This window comes from Ranitomeya imitator, chromosome 3 (genome assembly GCF_032444005.1).
Source record: "Ranitomeya imitator isolate aRanImi1 chromosome 3, aRanImi1.pri, whole genome shotgun sequence".
NCBI lineage: Eukaryota > Metazoa > Chordata > Amphibia > Anura > Dendrobatidae > Ranitomeya > Ranitomeya imitator.
The window spans coordinates 614,560,260-614,576,566 of record NC_091284.1 but is presented as its reverse complement, the minus strand read 5'-3'; the positions used below and the strand labels follow the sequence as shown (position 1 = coordinate 614,576,566).

Below are 16,307 nucleotides of genomic sequence, written 5' to 3'. Positions count from 1 at the left end.
TGCCGGGATGCCAAATTTTGTTAGGACTTCAAATAGATAGGTCCATGAGACCGAATCGAAAGCTTTTTCTATATCAAGGGCCAACATCAATAAAGGTCGTTTGAGGTGATTTGCTGAGTGTATGAGGTTTAGGTTCTTTCTAATATTATCTGGACCCTGTCTCTTAGGTATGAACCCCACCTGATCTCGATGGACTAATGAGGGCAGGACTGAGTTGAGTCTGGTTGTCAGAATAGATGTGAATATTTTGAGGTCTATATTCAATAAAGAAATGGGCCTATAGTTTTTGGGGTAGAGATGATCTTTTTTAGGTTTAGGGATTATTGTTACGTGTGCAGTATAAAATTCGGGTGGCATTTGGTTTCCGTTAAGGAGGATATTGCAAAACTGTTGAATGTGGGGTGTAAGTATGTCCCCAAATTTTTTATAGTAAAGCGCCGTGAGGCCATCAGGGCCAGGGGCTTTGCCTTTTTTGAGGTTCTTGATTGTTAACGTTATCTCCTCTGTGGTAATGGGCGTTTGGAGGTGATCAGCTGCGGAGGCAGACATCTTAGGGAGATTCAAACTTTGCAAGAAAGATTGAAGGCATTGCGGAGAGGGGGGTTGGGGAGTGGTGTAGAGAGTTTGATAATATTTGTGGAATGTCCTGTAGATAACCTCTGGATTGGCTGTAGTCTGACCTGTTGGGCCTCTAATGGAGGGGATACTGTTTAAAAGCTCTTTATGTCTAAGTTTACGAGCAAGCATAGAACTAGGTTTGTTGGCGTGCTTGTAGAAAGATGACTTGGTCCATGTCAGTGCTTTTTCAGTTTTGTTTGTGAGGAGTGTATCTAATTAAACTGACATATTTTTTAACAAAATTTAAATAACTTTTTCATATTTGGTCTGGAGCTCACACTGTAAAACATTGTCTAAACTCCAAAAAGAGGAAGCGTCTAATCTCAACATTGGTGATATTCAGGGTCATATCCATAACCCGGAAATAAGTCATGTTGGGAGGAGAAACTGGTATTTTGCGTACTTGTACGATGGCCAGTTGCAGTAGGTACAGGTGTATGGCCATAACTGTAGGCGTCAACATTGTCGGGCCTGTATGTTGCCGCCTGTCCAAAATGCTGCGATGAAGCTGCTGCTGGTGGTGGTGGAGGCACAATGGGGTTATTAAAAATGTTAAAAATACCCATCATTATATGTTGTGCAGGGGGTATGGTGGATGTGCCATCAATTGCCGTTAACAGACAATTGGCTGCTCTCATGCATATTTGCTGCTTGTCCCGTGGCAGGGTCCTAAGGTGGTCTGCCAAAAGTGACCCAAATTTGTCATGCTCATCTTGCTTGCACGAATTGTCAAGCAGATTGAGAGTTCTGCTAGTTAAATTTTCGATAACTTGCGATTGTTTTGACTTCTTTGGTGCCGCCCTTCTCAAAGCCACGGGACGGGCAGAAGCAGCCCCCATCCCCATGCGCCTCGACTCACCACCACCAGAGCTGGATGCAGCGTTCGAGGCAGTAGAAGCATTGTTAGAGTCTGACACTTTGCCCGTATTAGCTGGAATGGCCATTTCTCCAAAGGTATCTGCCAAGTCTTGTGACGTTCCAGACGAAGACATGTTCCCGAAGAATCTTGGCTGGCCATCCTGCATTCTTCAACCTCCTCTCCAATATTGTGCTCCGAGGTGTCACCTTCAAGGTCCGGTGGTGTTTGGGCGTAGACGTTGCTTTCTGTTCTGCAGACAGAAGAAAAAACCATGTTACAAAAATACAATTTGAAATCATGACGTCAACCAAACTAATTTTGATATATAATCTACCTCCTCAAACTCCGGCTACCCAATATAAACTGCAGCTGGTCGGCAAATGGCACCCTCTTCCTTGGCGGCGAGCTGCCACTGGGAGTCTTGAGGGATTTGATGAATCGGTCTGTCACAGACCGCCATCTCTTCCTAACATGGTCCACTGAAATGAAAGAATATTAAAAAAAACACATTACAAATCCTTTTTTCTTACATTTTCCAAATAATTTAAATAATCAATACTTATAAATCATTTTTTGCTACCTGTTCGGTAACAGAGTGGTAACAATTTTTGGCCAGGAATCACGCTTCGACCCCTTGTATTGATCACTTGATCGATCCCAGACCTCTGGGTGTTTTTCAATCCAAAATATATCAGATTACAAGGGAAAAATTGTATTAACCCCTTCATGGCCCAGCCTATTTTGACCTTAAAGACCTTGCCGTTTTTTGCAATTCTGACCAGTGTCCCTTTATGAGGTAATAACTCAGGAACGCTTCAACGGATCCTAGCGGTTTTGAGATTATTTTTTGAAACATATTGGGCTTCATGTTAGTGGTAAATTTAGGTCACTAAATTCTGCACATATTTGTGATAAAAACAAAAAATTGGCGAAAATTTTGAAAATTTTGCAATTTTCACATTTTGAATTTTTATTCTGTTAAACCAGAGAGTTATATGACACAAAATAGTTAATAAATAACATTTCCCACATGTATACTTTACATCAGCACAATTTTGGAAACAAAATTTTTTTTTGCTAGGAAGTTATAAGGGTTAAAATTTGACCAGCGATTTCTCATTTTTACAACGAAATTTACAAAACCATTTTTTTTAGGGACCACCTCACATTTGAAGTCAGTTTGAGGGGTCTATATGGCTGAAAATACCCAAAAGTGACACCATTCTAAAAAATGCACCCCTCAAGGTGCTCAAAACCACATTCAAGAAGTTTATTAACCATTTAGGTACTTCACAGCAGCAGAAGCAACATGGAAGGAAAAAATGAACATTTAACTTTTTAGTCACAAAAATTATCTTTTAGCAACAATTTTTTTATTTTCCCAATGGTAAAAGGAGAAACTGAACCACGAAAGTTGTTGTCCAATTTGTCCTGAGTACGCTGATACCTCATATGTGGGGGTAAACCACTGTTTGGGCGCACGGCAGGGCTTGGAAGGGAAGGAGCGCCATTTGACTTTTAGAATGAAAAATTGGCTCCACTCTTTAGCGGACACCATGTCACGTTTGGAGAGCCCCCATCTGCCTAAAAATTGGAGCTCCCCCACAAGTGACCCCATTTTGGAAACTAGATGCCCCAAGGAGCTTATCTAGATGCATAGTGAGCACTTTGAACCCCCAGGTGCTTCACAAATTGATCCGTAAAAATGAAAAAGTACTTTTTTTTCACAAAAAAATTCTTTTAGCCTCAATTTTTTCATTTTCACATGGGCAACAGGATAAAATGGATCCTAAAATTTGTTGGGCAATTTCTCCTGAGTACACCAATACCTCACATGTGGGGGTAAACCACTGTTTGGGCACATGGTAAGGCTCGGAAGGGAAGGAGCGCCATTTGACTTTTTGAATGAAAAATTATCTCCATCGTTAGTGGACACCATGTCGCGTTTGGAGAGCCCTTGTGTGCCTAAACATTGGAGCTCCCCCACAAGTGACCCCATTTTGGAAACTAGACCCCCCAAGGAACTTATCTAGATGCCTAGTGAGCACTTTAAACCCTCAGGTGCTTCACAAATTGATCTGTAAAAATGAAAAAGTACTTTTTTTTCACAAAAAAATTCTTTTGCCTCAATTTTTTCATTTTCACATGGGCAATAGGATAAAATGGATCATAAAATTTGTTGGGCAATTTCTCCCGAGTACGCCGATACCTCATATGTGGGGGTAAACCACTGTTTGGGCACACGGCAGGGCTCGGAAGGGAAGGCGCGCCATTTGACTTTTTGAATGGAAAATTAGCTCCAATTGTTTGGAGAGCCCCTGTGTGCCTAAACATTGGAGCTCCCCCACAAATGACCCCATTTTGGAAACTAGACCCCCCAAGGAATTTATCTAGATGCATATTGAGCACTTTAAACCCCCAGGTGCTTCACAGAAGTTTATAACGCAGAGCCATGAAAATAAAAAATAATTTTTCTTTCCTCAAAAATGATTTATTATCCTAGAATTTCCTATTTTGCCAAGGGTAATAGGAGAAATTGGACCCCAAATGTTGTTGTTCAGTTTGTCCTGAGTATGCTGATACCCCATATGTGGGGGTAAACCGCTGTTTGGGCGCACGGCAGGGCTCGGAAGGGAAAGCACGCCATTTGGCTTTTTAAATGGAAAATTAGCTCCAATCATTAGCGGACACCATGTCACGTTTGGAGAGCCCCTGTGTGCCTAAACTTTGGAGATCCCCCACAAATAACCCCATTTTGGAAACTAGACCCCCAAAGGAACTAATCTAGATGTGTGGTGAGGACTTTGAACCCCCAAGTGCTTCACAGAAGTTTATAACGCAGAGCCATGAAAAAAAATATATATATTTTCTCAAAAATGATCTTTTAGCCTGCAATTTTTTATTTTCCCAAGGGTAACAGGAGAAATTTGACCCCAAAAGTTGTTATCCAGTTTCTCCTGAGTACGCTGATACCCCATATGTGGGGGTAAACCACTGTTTGGGCACATGCCGGGGCTCGGAATTGAAGTAGTGACGTTTTGAAATGCAGACTTTGATGGAATGCTCTGCGGGCGTCACGTTGCGTTTGCAGAGCCCCTGATGTGGCTAAACAGTAGAAACCCCCCACAAGTGACCCCATTTTGGAAACTAGACCCCGAAAGGAACTTATCTAGATGTGTGGTGAGCACTTTGAACCCCCAAGTGCTTCACAGAAGTTCATAATGCAGAGCCGTGAAAATAATAAATACGTTTTCTTTCCTCAAAAATAATTATTTAGCCCAGAATTTTTTATTTTCCTAAGGGTTACAGGAGAAATTCGACCCAAAACGTTGTTGTCCAGTTTCTCCTGAGTACGATGATACCCCATGTGTGGGGGTAAACCACTGTTTGGGCACATGTCGGGGCTCAGAAGGGAAGTAGTGACTTTTGAAATGCAGACTTTGATGGAATGTCTGCGGGCGTCACGTTGCGTTTGCAGAGCCCCTGGTGTGCCTAAACAGTAGAAACCCCCCACAAGTGACCCCATTTTAGAAACTAGACCCCCCAAGGAACTTATCTAGATATGTGGTGAGCACTTTGAACCCCCAAGTGCTTCACAGACGTTTACAACGCAGAGCCGTGAAAATAAAAAATCATTTTTCTTTCCTCAAAAATTATGTTTTAGCAAGCATTTTTTTATTTTCACAAGGGTAACAGGAGAAATTGGACCCCAATAATTGTTGTGCAGTTTGTCCTGAGTATGCTGGTACCCCATAGTGGGGGTAAACCACTGTTTGGGCGCACGTCGGGGCTCGGAAGTGAGGGAGCACCATTTGATTTTTTCAATACAAAATTGGCTGGAATCAATGGTGGCGCCATGTTGCGTTTGGAGACCCCTGATGTGCCTAAACAATGGAAACCCCTCAATTCTACCTCCAACACTAACCCCCCCACACCCCTAACCCTAATCCCAACTGTAGCCATAACCCTAATCACACCCCTAACCACAACCCTAATTCCAACCCTAACCCTAAGGCTATGTGCCCACGTTGCGGATTCGTGTGAGATTTTTCAGCACCATTTTTGAAAAATCCGCGGGTAAAATGCACTGTGTTTTACCTGCGGATTTCCAGTGTTTTTTGTGCGGATTTCACCTGCGGATTCCTGTTGAGGAACAGGTGTAAAACGCTGCGGAATCCGCACAAAGAATTGACATGCTGCGGAAAATACAATGCAGCGTTTCCGCCCGTTATTTTCCGCACCATGGGCACAGCGGATTTGGTTTTCCATAGGTTTACATGGTACTGTAAACCTGATGGAACTCTGCTGCGAATCCGCTCCGGCCAATCCGCTGCGGATCCGTAGCCAAATCTGCACCGTGTGCACATAGCCTAATTCTAAAGGTATGTGCACACGCTGCGGAAAACGCTGCGGATCCGCAGCAGTTTCCCATGAGTTTACAGTTCAATGTAAACCTATGGGAAACAAAAATCACTGTACACATGCTGCAGAAAAACTGCACGGAAACGCAGCGGTTTACATTCCGCAGCATGTCACTTCTTTCTGCGGATTCCGCAGCGGTTTTACAACTGCTCCAATAGAAAATCGCAGTTGTAAAACCGCAGTGAAATGCGCAGAAAAACCGCGGTAAATCCGCAGCAGTTTAGCACTGCGGATTTATCAAATCCACTGCGGAAAAATCCGCAGAGGACCAGAATACGTGTGCACATACCGAAACCCTAACCCTAACCCTAGCCCTAACCCTAGCCCTAGCCCTAACCCTAGCCCTAACCCTAACCCTAGCCCTAACCCTAACCCTAGCCCTAACCCTAGCCCTAACCTTAACCCTATTCTAACCTTAGTGAAAAAAAAAAATTCTTTATTTTTTTATTGTCCCTACCTATGGGGGTGACAAATGGGGGGGGGTCATTTATTATTCTTTTATTTTGATCACTGTGATAGATTATATCTCAGTGATCAAAATGCACTTTGGAACGAATCTGCCGGCCGGCAGATTCGGCGGGCGCACTGCGAATGCGCCCGCCATTTTGGAAGATGGCGGCGCCCAGGGAGAAGACGGAGGGACCCCGGGAGGATCGGTAAGTATGATGGGGGGATCGGAGCATGGGGGGGATCGGAGCGCGGGGGGATCGGAGCACGGGGGGGTGGAACAGAGCACGGGGGGTGGATCGGAGAGCAGGGGGGGTGGATCGGACTGCAGGGGGGGTGGATCGGACTGCAGGAGGGGTGGATCGGAGTGCAGGGGGGGTGATTGGAGCATGGGGGTGGGATTGGAGCACGGGGGGAGTGGACAAGTGCACGGGGGGAGCGGAGCACAGGACGGAGGGGAGCCGGAGCAGTGTACCGGACAGATCGGTGGCTTGGGGGGGCGATCGGTGGGGTGGGGTGGGGGCACATTAGTGTTTCCAGCCATGGCCGATGATATTGCAGCATCGGCCATGGCTGGATTGTAATATTTCACCAGTTTTAATAGGTGAAATATTACAAATCGCTCTGATTGGCAGTTTCACTTTCAACAGCCAATCAGAGCAATCGTAGCCACGGGGGGGTGAAGCCACCTTCCCTGGGCTGTACTACCACTCCCCCTGTCCCTGCAGATCGGGTGAAATGGGAGTTAACCCTTTCACCCGATCTGCAGGGATTCGATCTTTCCATGACACCACATAGGCGTCATGGGTCGGATTGGCACCGACTTTCATGACGCCTACGTGGCGTCATGGGTCGGGAAGGGGTTAAAATTAATTGTGGACTAATAGAAATATATGGTTATCTACACTAGCACAAAGACACAGACTCAAAATGACATACACAGCGCGTTCAACATAATCGAACGTACAAATTGTGAAGAAAATGTCCTAACATTACCGGTGAAATAGAGACACACAAAAGCATCACATAATGGACAGAAGCAGTGAAAAACTACCCATTCAAAGTCATACACTAACCCCACGCCTCCCCTAAGGCCTCTTTCACACTTGCGTCGTTTTGCATTCATTGCAATCCATCCTTTTGGGAAAAAAATGGATCCTGAAAATGGGCTCGCAGGATGCGGTTTTATCCCATAGACTTGTATTAGCAACAGATGGCCACACGTCGCTTACGTCGTGCAACGGATCCTTTGTGTTTTGGCGGACTGTGTGCAAGAAAAAACATTCAAGTGAAGGTTTTTTTGCCTGTCGCGTCCGCCATTTTCCACCGTGCATGCACAGCCGAAACTATTCCCCCTCCTCGCCGGACTTCATAAAGGGCAACGGATGCGTTGAAATACTGCATCCGCTGCCCACATTGTGCACAACTTTGACAACTTGCGTCAGTACGTCGACCCGCAGTATAGCTACGGACCCGTACCAACACAAGTGTTACATTTTCCTAACCCAAGACACAACCATAGACACAACCTTTTGCTAGACCCAAGGAGAACTTTGCATCTCTTCTTCCTGAGGCAGAGAGGTCTTCTAAAATAGTGGTATACTAGAAGGATATTGTGGAAAATATGTTGAAAAAGTTCCCATCAGACAATGCTAGCGGCAGGGGGCAAGATTCCTAGGCCAACCGAGGAGGAGAGGCAAGGAAAACACTGCAGAGGTAGGCATATACTGTCAAAGAAAAAACACAAAAATTGAGCTTGATTTAAGTTGGTACACATGCAGCATATAAACCCTGCTGTAACTAAATAAGTAAATCGCAAGAGTGCATTTAAATAACACAAGGTTCTGTTTTTGATCAAAAATAGTATAAAAGCCTTCCCACAGTCTGCAAGGTAAACCTGGTTGGGATGGTCCTACACTGTCTAATATTAAAAACATTACCATGTGTCAGAGTTGAACTCAGTGTGTGAATAAGGGCAGACAAAAGTACCGGGTTCCGACCGGTGGAAACCAGCCTACGGGAAGCTTTTAAATGTAATTTCCAGCTCAAGGGAGGGAGGCCAGACCCCGGCTTGCACAGAATGCAAAAAGAGAAAACACAAAAATTTAGCTTGGTTAAGTTTTTATATATGCAGCGCATAAACGCATGTTCAATTTGGCCATAAAGCATACAAAACCTACAAGAAGCAAAATAAACAAACCCCACTGTAACTAAATAAGTAAAAAGCAAGAGTGCATTTAAAAAACACAGGGTTCTTAGTAATACTGTTTTTGATCAAACAGTTCATAAAAGCCATCCCACCCGTCAACAAGGTGACTCTGATTGGGACAGTCCTACGCTGTCTAATATTAAAAACCTTACCATGTGTCAGAGTTTACCTCAGTGTGTGAATAATTTTTTTCTTTTGCTTCTTGTAGGTTTTGTATGCTTTATGGCCAAAGTGAACATTCTTCTTAAGAAGAATGCTAAATGCGGAACCAAAGCACAAGAATCTAAGGAGAAGGAATGCGTTAATCAACTTGATAATTTGTTCGATGTCGCTCATGCTGATGCCATGAAACTTATAAAACTTCAGGAAGACCCTGACTTCTTGCTTGCTCAAAGAGAAAACGGTTGCTCTGGAAGCATGGGCCATTAGACAGAAAGCTATCCAAAGTTGAGGAAAAACATATATGACAGAATTACAGGCAGAGAAATGAAGTAAAAATGAAACTGAGTTCAGCAGTCAAGAGCATCACCTGAATGTTGCAGTAGTAACATAGTAACATAGTAACATAGTTAGTAAGGCCGAAAAAAGACATTTGTCCATCCAGTTCAGCCTATATTCCATCATAATAAATCCCCAGATCTACGTCCTTCTACAGAACCTAATTGTATGATACAATATTGTTCTGCTCCAGGAAGACATCCAGGCCTCTCTTGAACCCCTCGACTGAGTTCGCCATCACCACCTCCTCAGGCAAGCAATTCCAGATTCTCACTGCCCTAACAGTAAAGAATCCTCTTCTATGTTGGTGGAAAAACCTTCTCTCCTCCAGACGCAAAGAATGCCCCCTTGTGCCCGTCACCTTCCTTGGTATAAACAGATCCTCAGCGAGATATTTGTATTGTCCCCTTATATACTTATACATGGTTATTAGATCGCCCCTCAGTCGTCTTTTTTCTAGACTAAATAATCCTAATTTCGCTAATCTATCTGGGTATTGTAGTTCTCCCATCCCCTTTATTAATTTTGTTGCCCTCCTTTGTACTCTCTCTAGTTCCATTATATCCTTCCTGAGCACCGGTGCCCAAAACTGGACACAGTACTCCATGTGCGGTCTAACTAGGGATTTGTACAGAGGCAGTATAATGCTCTCATCATGTGTATCCAGACCTCTCTTAATGCACCCCATGATCCTGTTTGCCTTGGCAGCTGCTGCCTGGCACTGGCTGCTCCAGGTAAGTTTATCATTAACTAGGATCCCCAAGTCCTTCTCCCTGTCAGATTTACCCAGTGGTTTCCCATTCAGTGTGTAATGGTGATATTGATTCCTTCTTCCCATGTGTATAACCTTACATTTATCATTGTTAAACCTCATCTGCCACCTTTCAGCCCAAGTTTCCAACTTATCCAGATCCATCTGTAGCAGAATACTATCTTCTCTTGTATTAACTGCTTTACATAGTTTTGTATCATCTGCAAATATCGATATTTTACTGTGTAAACCTTCTACCAGATCATTAATAAATATGTTGAAGAGAACAGGTCCCAATACCGACCCCTGCGGTACCCCACTGGTCACAGCGACCCAGTTAGAGACTATACCATTTATAACCACCCTCTGCTTTCTATCACTAAGCCAGTTACTAACCCATTTACACACATTTTCCCCCAGACCAAGCATTCTCATTTTGTGTACCAACCTCTTGTGCGGCACGGTATCAAACGCTTTGGAAAAATCAAGATATACCACGTCCAATGACTCACCGTGGTCCAGCCTATAGCTTACCTCTTCATAAAAACTGATTAGATTGGTTTGACAGGAGCGATTTCTCATAAACCCATGCTGATATGGAGTTAAACAGTTATTCTCATTGAGATAATCCAGAATAACATCCCTCAGAAACCCTTCAAATATTTTACCAACAATAGAGGTTAGACTTACTGGCCTATAATTTACAGGTTCACTTTTAGAGCCCTTTTTGAATATTGGCACCACATTTGCTATGCGCCAATCCTGCGGAACAGACCCTGTCGCTATAGAGTCCCTAAAAATAAGAAATAATGGTTTATCTATTACATTACTTAGTTCTCTTAGTACTCGTGGGTGTATGCCATCCGGACCCGGAGATTTATCTATTTTAGTAGTAGCAGTTACAGCAACAACGAGACTTCTGACAACTGTAGTGATGAGGGGAGGGGCATTTTAGTCCTAAGAAATGTGAGTGAGTAAGATCTTTCAACATTGTGACTCCGGAGGTTGCTGCAGCTATGGACAGAATTAGTGATAGAGAAGCAACCTACCTGCTTGCTGCTGCTTCTCAGTCTCTTGGCCATGACCCAGACAGCCTCAAATTGCAGCAATTGCTATCAAAGCTTCCTTCAGTAGCAGTGGTCCACTGACTGTACAATGAGATGGGAAAAGGTTTGCAAGCCAGACCCGCAATGAAACTGCTGAGCCACTGGCAGTACTAGTGTTAAGAGGAGGAACTGAGAAGTTGTTGTCAGTCCCAAAGATACCAAACAGCACAGGAGCAACACAAGCTCAAGCTGTTTTCAAGGTTCTTCAGGAGTGGCAGCTCTTGGATAAAGTGAAATTTATGTAATTCAACACGACCAGTAGTAACACTGGTACAAAGGCTGGTGCGTGCATCCTCTTGCACTAGAAACTGCAGAAAGAACTACCGAGTTTGCCAAGTAGGCACCACATTCATGAGATAATTATCACAAGCATGTTTGATAAATTGTGGCCAGCAACAACAGGACCAAATATAAAGTTTTGGCTGGCTGGAATCAACTGAACAAAACCATGTTTTCAGTTGGAATGAAAGATGACAGTTTCGACTGAGCTAGGTCCATTTAATGAATTTGCACCAATAAATTTTGACTGTCACCTTTATATATATATATATATATATATATATACATATATATATATATATATAATTGTCTAAGGGGCACTTCCATCTGTTTGTCTGTCTGTCTGTCTGTCACAGAAATCCCAAGCCGCTAATCAGCGACTGGCACAGTCCGTCCTCGAAATAGCCGCTCCCTACTCGCCTGCAGTCAGTGCCTCCTCCATTCTCCCCCCCAGTCAGTGCGCGCCGCCTACATAGCGTTTTAGCAGTCTGTTAAACCGACTGTGTTACAACGCAGTCTGTTAATGCTGCTATTAACCCCTCTCTGACCTTAGACGTACTATCCCGTCGAGGTGCCCTGGGCCTATCTAACCCTCGATGGGATAGTACGTCATAGCGATAGGCCGCGCTCACGGGGGGAGCGCGGCCGATCGCGGCCGGGTGTCAGCTGCCTATCACAGCTGACATCTGGCACAATGTGCCAGGAGGGGTCAGGGGCCGCCCCCGGCACATTAACCCCTGGCACACCGCGATCAACAAGCTTCCCTGAGCCCCGCGTTGCTGCGAGGGTCTCCCTACCTCCCTCCCTGCTCCAGGCCCAGATCCAAGATGGCCGCGGCATCCGGGTCCTGCAGGGAGGGAGGTGGCTTACCAAGTGCCTGCTCAGAGCATGGCGTCCCATCTCAAATCCTGTCAATTTTGCATTGAAAAGTCAAACGGCGCTCCTTCCCTTCCGAGCTCTCCCATGCGCCCAAACAGTGGTTTACCCCCACATATGGGGTATCAGCATACTCAGGACAAATTGTACAACAACTTTTGTGGTCCAATTTCTTCTCTTACCCTTGGGAAAATAAAAAATTGGGGGCAAAAAGATGATTTTTGTGAAAAAATATGATTTTTTATTTTTACTGTTCTGCATTATAAACTTCTGTGAAGCACTTGGTGGGTCAAAGTGCTCACCACACCTCTAGATAAGTTCCTTAGGGGTTCTACTTTCCAAAATGGTGTCACTTGTGGGGGTTTCCACTCTTTAGGCAGATCAGGGGCTCTCCAAACACAACATGGCGTTACATCTCAATTCCTGTCAATTTTGCATTGAAAACAGTGGTTTACCCCCACATATGGGGTATCGGCATACTCAGGAGAAATTGTACAACAACTTTTGTGGTCCAATTTCTCCTGTTACCCTTGGTAAAATAAAACAAATTGGAAGTAAATTGTTTGTGAAAAAAAGTTAAATGTTCATTTTTATTTAAACATTCCAAAAATTCCTGTGAAACACCTGAAGGGTTAAAAAACTTCTTGAATGTGGTTTTGAGCACCTTGAGGGGTGCAGTTTTTAGAATGGTGTCACACTTGGGTATTTTCTATCATATAGACCCCTCAAAATGACTTCAAATGAGATGTGGTCCCTAAAAGAAATGGTGTTGTAAAAATGAGAAATTGCTGGTCAACTTTTAACCCTTATAACTCCCTAACAAAAAAAAATGTTGGTTCCAAAATTGTGCTGATGTTAAGTAGACATGTGGGATATGTTACTTATTCAGTATTTTGTGTGACATATCTCTGTGATTTAATTGCATAAAAATTAAAAGTTGGAAAATTGCAAAATTTTCCAAATTTTTGCCAAATTTCCGTTTTTTTTCACAAATAAACGCAGGCAATATCAAAGAAATGTTACCACTATCATGAAGTACAATATGTCACGAGAAAACAATGTCAGAATCACCAGGATCCGTTGAAGCGTTCCAGAGTTATAACCTCATAAAGGGACAGTGGTCAGAATTGTAAAAATTGGCCTGGTCATTGACGTGCAAACCACCCTTGGAGGTAAAGGGGTTAACACTGTGTGACGAACTTTTTACTATTGATGCTGCCGATGCAGCATCAATAGTAAAAAGATATAATGTTAAAAATAATACAAATTATATAAAAAATGGTGCTATTCTCACCTTCCGACGTCCACCGATGCGAGCGAGCGGCGAGGCTGCCGCCAGCTTCCGTTCCCAGAGATGCATTGCAAAATTACCCAAATGACTTAGCGGCAATTTCGCAATGCATCACTGGGAACGGAATCTGGTGGCAGCCTCGCCGCTCGCGCGCATCAGTGGACGCCGGAGGGTGAGTATATAACTATTTTTTTATTTTAATTCTTTTTTTTAACAGAGATATGGTGCCCACACTGCTGTATACTACGTGGACTATGTTATATACTGCGTGACTGATATATACTACGTGGGCAGTGTTATATACTGCATGGGCTGTGTAATATACTATGTGGCTGTGTTATATACTATGTGGCTGCTATATACAACGTGGCTGCTATATACCACGTGGCTGTGCTATATACTATATGGCTGCTATATACTACGTGGCTGTGCTATATACTATGTGGCTGTGCTATATACTATGTGGCTGTGTTATATACTATGTGGCTGTCTGTGTTATATAGTATGTGGGCTGTGTTATATACTACGTGGTTGTGCTATATACCACGTGGCTCTGCTATATACTACGTGGCTGTCTGTGTTATATAGTATGTGGACTGTGTTATATACTACGTGGCTGTGCTATATACTATGTGTCTGTGCTATATACTATGTGGCTGTGCTATATATTACGTGACTGCTATATGCTACGTGGCTTTGCTATATACTACATGGCTCTGCTATATACTACATGGCTGCTATATACTATGTGGCTGTGCTATATACTACGTGGCTGTGCTATATACTACGTGGCTGCTATATACTACGTGGCTGTGCTATATACTACGTGGCTGTGCTATATACTACATGGCTCTGCTATATACTACGTGGCTGTCTGTGTTATGTAGTACGTGGGCTGTGTTATATACTACGTGGCTGTGCTATATACTACATACTACGTGGCTGTGCTATATACTACATGGCTGTGTTATATACTATGTGGCTGTACAATATATCCTGCACCCTGAACCCCCGACATCCTGTGACCAATCAGCGACAGACACAGTCCAGCCGAGAATTGGCAGGGGATTTAAATACTGCTTCAGTGATTGGTCGCGCATGGGTGGCCGCAACCAATCAGCGATATTGGCATGGTATTTAAACACCGCTTTGGTCATTGGTCGTGCCCGGCCGGCCGCGACCAATCAGCGATATTGGCGCGGTATTTAAACACCGCTTCAGTCATTGGTCGTGCCCGGCCGGCCACGACCAATCAGCGACAGGCGCAGTCTGGCCGCGAATTGGTGCCAGATTTGAACCACGCTTCGCTGATCAGCCAGCCGGGCGCAACCAATACGCGATATTGGCACGTAATTTAACCCCCAATCACAGCGCAACGTACATACATACATACATATTCTAGAATACCCGATGCATTAGAATCGGGCCACCCATCTAGTATATATATATATACATATATATATTTATTAACAATGAAACTCTGAACAGTATTAGTAAAATACTAAATATCCAGAATTTTTGCTTTAAGTCTTGTTGAAAACTATTTTTTTAGCTTAAAGTTATATTACCCTTACATATTTTTATGCAAATAGGGTATCTAACTGCTGACATTGCATAACATTTCCTTTGAGCTGTAAATTTTAAGCTGTAGATAGCTGATGTGTTCTTTTGTGTACATTGTATTATGCATTTTTCTATGTCTTATGCACTTAAGTTGTGACCTTTGCACATATAATGTTAATGTTTACCTGGTTAAGGGTTTCCCAGCACATAACACCAAGGAGATCTGTCACTTTTGCTTTAGGAATGGAAAATAATTCTAACATGCTTAAAGATCTTTGCCACTATATTCAACAAATCTTACCTTATTAGCTCTTTGACGTAGGATTAGAAGCAAGGATTCTCTGATAGGGGATACATTCATCAGGGGTTCCTCTATACCATGCAGCCAGCGGGTAACACCTGAAAACCCCGCCTCTATGGCTGAAAATTGTTCCCTCCAAATTCAGGTGACAGAGTCCCTTTAAGGTAAAACCTAGAGTAGAACGAGTCACAAAATTGGCCATCGGAATAAAATACCACCTTTTTTATCACACATATAAATAATCACACATCAACATCAGCATATCAACCTACAAATAGCATCATGTCAAACCCCCTGTTGCAACGACAGCTTCATCAACCCAGCCTCCCCCTACACAAGGACAGTGAATGGATTGTGAGCCCAGCCTGAACGTTGAGTATCTGAGCTAAAAGCTTCATTGGTGCCAATGAGATAATTAATTCATATCAGGAGATGCAGTGGAGTCTTCTGATCCGAGAATGGTCTGTGAACAGGGACTGTGTGAAACCGGCCTAACTAGTTGATAGAGTAAATTGATAGCAAGTTCAGTCTGAAATATGATTTGCTGCATTTCACTTACAAGACACAAACTTAAAAGGCCAATAAAGATAAAAGACATTGAAAGCAAAGAAAATATTTTGGAATTATTGAATAGCTCATGGTTATGTTGACCCATTTTCATTACAGTCGTGTTCCGCGGTTTGTTTTTGCTAAAATGATCAAGCAGGAAGAAATACAAAGGAACCTTTTCATATCCTTATGTTTCCAAAGAATGGGGGTGAGGGACAAATGATAGACAAACATATTTGAACCATCAGTTCTTAAGTGAAGAAACATGTGGTTTTCAGCAGGAAGCAATTTAGATGTCCCAGCCATTTAATACCATTTAGGAAAACCATAAATGAGATATCTGTTTTTTATTAATATTCAAATATTGCAGTGCACTAATGTTTTCAGACACACCATGAGATTTGAGCTAAGCACAGTAAATTATTTCTCCCAAGGAAAAAGTCTCATGTACTAATTCCATGCTGCAGAATTACAAGGTGGTCATTTTTATCTGTTCCATTATCCAACAGAAATACATGACATTTCTTCTGTACTTTGC

At 43.2% G+C, this 16,307-nt stretch overlaps 1 long non-coding RNA gene across 1 annotated transcript; it reads right to left on the bottom strand.

Moving 5' to 3' along the window:
• Nucleotides 1-841: 841 nt before the first annotated feature.
• Nucleotides 842-15,679, bottom strand: LOC138672238 (uncharacterized). The gene is made up of 4 exons (XR_011319664.1): nt 15,493-15,679; nt 15,221-15,391; nt 1,812-1,956; nt 842-1,727 (listed from the first exon to the last, which is right to left on the bottom strand). It is a non-coding gene; the product is annotated as an uncharacterized lncRNA (long non-coding RNA).
• Nucleotides 15,680-16,307: the final 628 nt, after the last annotated feature.